The sequence below is a fragment of the Lathyrus oleraceus genome, chromosome 5, assembly GCF_024323335.1.
Source record: "Lathyrus oleraceus cultivar Zhongwan6 chromosome 5, CAAS_Psat_ZW6_1.0, whole genome shotgun sequence".
Classification (NCBI taxonomy): Eukaryota; Viridiplantae; Streptophyta; class Magnoliopsida; order Fabales; family Fabaceae; genus Lathyrus; species Lathyrus oleraceus.
The window spans coordinates 133,857,297-133,861,086 of NC_066583.1; the positions used below are offsets into that span (position 1 = coordinate 133,857,297).

General features: G+C 40.2%; 1 pseudogene; it reads left to right on the plus strand.

Moving 5' to 3' along the window:
- Positions 1-615: 615 nt before the first annotated feature.
- On the plus strand, positions 616-2,441 carry LOC127079240 (nodulin homeobox-like; annotated as a pseudogene).
- The last annotated feature ends 1,349 nt before the right edge of the window (positions 2,442-3,790 follow it).

The window sequence follows — 3,790 nt, forward strand, 5'->3', positions numbered from 1 at the left end:
ATGCTTGGCCTAACCTTACTTTGGTTTTATATGAGGATTGGTCTTGGTCCAAAGTCATGGTGTTTGTTCATGTGATTGTCAATGCACATATGGTCTTGGTCATCTGAACAATCAAGCTTCTTGTGTTTCAAGCCACTTGCTAGTCATGTTATTGGTTCATGGATACTATGTCAAAACCCCGACCTTATGGTCTCATTTCATGGCCTTGTTCATGTGCATTATCAGTCAAGTTATTTTTCAAAAGTCAAACATTCAAGTCATAAGACAAAACAATTTGGAAACCAACTTCAAACCATTTGTTAATCCATTTCAATCTATTTCATCCATGTTTAAACCAGTACATATGATTCCATACAAGAAAATACAAGTCTTGACAATTTTTGACCAATTGTTGACTTTGGTCAACAATTGACTTTTTGGTCAACTTTGACCAAAGTCAACCCAAATTCTTTAAACTCTAAATTTTCACCACAATCATCAATCATTTGTCCATTTACAAGAAAAATGCAAAAAAAAATTGAATTTTAACCATTTGTTGACTTTGGTCAACAGTTGACTTTTTGGTCAACTTTGACCAAAGTCAACCCTATGCCCTTGGTCATCCCTAATCACTAAATGACTAGTCCTAACTCTCATGACGTTATCCATGTCCCTGTTATCTTTGGTTTAACCACTTGTGCTTGGCTTCTTCACTTTAATGTCAACATGGTCACACCTTGAACCTTTGGAATCTTGCTTTGCCAATTCTACTTCTCCAATTGTAGCTTGCATTTTTGCCCTGGCAAAGGTTCATCAATCTACTTGCTTTGTTGCTCTTGGAGATTCGGATTACTTTTCAAGAATGAAGGCTGCAGAGGAAGAGGCATCAAGCAATGATGTACAGGATTGTTGCTGAAGCTTGACTTGGAAAAGCTTGCGGGATTTCTTCCAGGGCACCTTGCTTCGGTGTTAATATCATCCAACAGAGATGAGAGCTTATTCAGATGTTTATTATGTGGTGTTCGACTATTGCATTCCTTGTGTGATTTATCTTCCCGTAACTCTAAATTTGAGCAGATGATCTAAAAGTGACGGGGCAGCTGATTGAAATTGTTTTCTTCATGCTAACCGTTCTCGCTGGTTATAGACAGGAAGACCATGCTTTTAGTCCTGTGCACATTATGCATTCAACTCTCGTAGCTTGCAATTTCTATCTAATAACCGGGTTTATTTCAACACAATGGAGAGATATTGTGCATGTATTGCTTGCACACCCCAAGGTTGACATATTTATAGATGCGGCTTTTGGATCAGTTCGCCTGGTTGTTAGATCCCTTGAGACTACACTTGTGGCTTATAATAAGGACATTTCCATGGAATCAAATATGACAGCAGAAAGAAGAGTTTATTATCTCTGCCAGCAGTGTGAAGCATCTTTACAGTTTCTTCAGTCATTATGTCAGCAGAAAATGTTTAAAGAACGCCTTCTTAAGAATAAGGAATTATGTGGAAAAGGGGGCATTCTCTTGCTTGCCCAATCCATATTGAAGTTACACATTCAACCATATGCATCGAATAGAATCACGACAGCTATTTCTAGGCTAAAAGCTAAAATACTTTCTATTTTGCTGAGTTTGTGTGAAGCAGAAAACATTCCTTATCTTGACGAAGTAGCTAGCTCAACGAAGAGTTTAGAATTGTCTAAATCTGTTGCATTAGAGGTTTTTGACTTGTTGAAGAAAGATTTTGGAAGAAATCCCGGGAAACTCACTGCTGACAGAAGTCACCCGATGGGATTTGTACAACTCAATGCAATGCGTCTAGCTGACATTTTCTCTGATGATTCAAATTTTCGATCTTACATGATACTTTGTTTTACTGAAGTTCTGATAGCAATAATTTCACTCCCCCATGGAGATTTTTTATCCTGTTGGTGCTCATCAAACCTTTCAGACACCGAGGAGGACGCAAGTCTTGAGTATGATATATTTGCTGCAGTTGGCTGGGTTTTGCATAATACTTCACCAGATGTAAAGGAAGCCACAGATTTGGAATTCAACCTAACCCCAAACAGCATGCTTAAAGCTTCTTATGCACATCATAGGACATCATTATTTATCAAGTTCTTTGCAAATCTTCATTGTTTTGTTCCCAATGTTTGTGAAGAGCAAGAAAGGAACCTTTTTGTGCTCAAAGTCCTCGAGTGCTTAAACATGGATTTATCTAACTTGCTGCCGGAGTTTTCTTTTGATTCTGATGCTCCTAGAGCTGCCACTGCTAGCAGGAACCTCCGCTCGTTGTTAAGTCACGCAGAATCTCTGATTCCGAACTTCTTAAATGTGGAGGATATACAACTTTTAAGGGTGTTTTTTGGCGAATTACAATCACGATTTACTTCAAATGGATCTGGGAGAAATCGTGCTCAAAAAACTCAAGATAGCAAATTTGAGAAGTCATCTTGAGCTTGTGAGTGGTATTCAGTCCATGAGTAAAAACAGGCCATGGCCATCTCAAGTAACTAGTACTGCTACACCATCATGGCAGTCAGACATCCAAACGGTTCAGCATCAAACCATTGCAACATGCACAATCCTGCTGCTGCAATCATGACACATCCTGCAGAAAAGCCAGCCCACGACCAAAGCTAGTCAACTGGTGAAGCAAGTGAGACTTTGATCTGCAAAGGCAACAAACCCAAGGTCAAGGTCACAAAGAATTTCCCTACAGCAATGGGTTAATGAGCCATGACAAGCCAAAACACGGTTGAGTTGTGATCACCTGGTGAAAGCCTTGGCAATACACAATGCTGCCCTGTGAGATATGACAGGCCAAAACTGGCACAGAGTGAAGCATGACATTATACTTGAAACCAAACCTGTCTCAACCTATATGCAACAGTTTGCAGCCATATCCTACATGAAGCATTGGAAAAGGTCATGATCATAGTGAAACATAAGGAAACCTTAGCATATCGAGTGCATCACCTTGAGGCAACAGCAGTTTTAGATTAACAAGCACTTGAGTTAACTCCTAAACACCAACTCCCCAAGCCATGAACAGGGGAGCATCATCCCATTGCAGAACCCTATTATTGTAGCATGTGAGTCAAGGTAGAGGATACCATCAAGTTGCAAGACTATAGGATACAGCATGGCATGAATACAATTGGTGTTACACAACTACATACAACTGAACCTGCAACCAACATGTTCCAAACACCAAAGCCTATGTCACATACAATAGTCCAGGCATTAAGAGCCATCAATCCAAATATGTACAAAACTGACCTGACCTTTGTGACATTCCCACATGTTTTGGCTTTGAGTTCATGATGATGAAGAAAGCTCATAGAAAGCTGCAGCATGAGAAACAGTCCAATGCAGAAAAGCACAAGCATACACCAAGGATGATGCTTGGGTTTGGTCTTGATCTCACATGAACAACATCCTGTCATTAGGATTAGATTCCTGCAGCAGCCATGGTCCTGCCACCAAGCAGCAGCAGCCTGCAAAACCAATTAGCACATTGCCACGAACCTCTAGCAGAAACAAGAGAATGATGCACCATAATCTAAAAACATGAGCTAATGGCTAGGTTTACCTTGATCATAACCACATGGCATTTAATTTCAGCCAATCCAATTGGTATTAAACCTGCAGTCACCAACACAATTCTCCATTGGGAACATATGTTGCTAACTCAAGCCATCTGCCCTGCTTGTCTTGCCACCCCATGACTGTGCCAACATGTATCAAGCGATCCTGCATCAAACTTGAGCCACAATTCACAATAGGAGACAACAAGGTATACA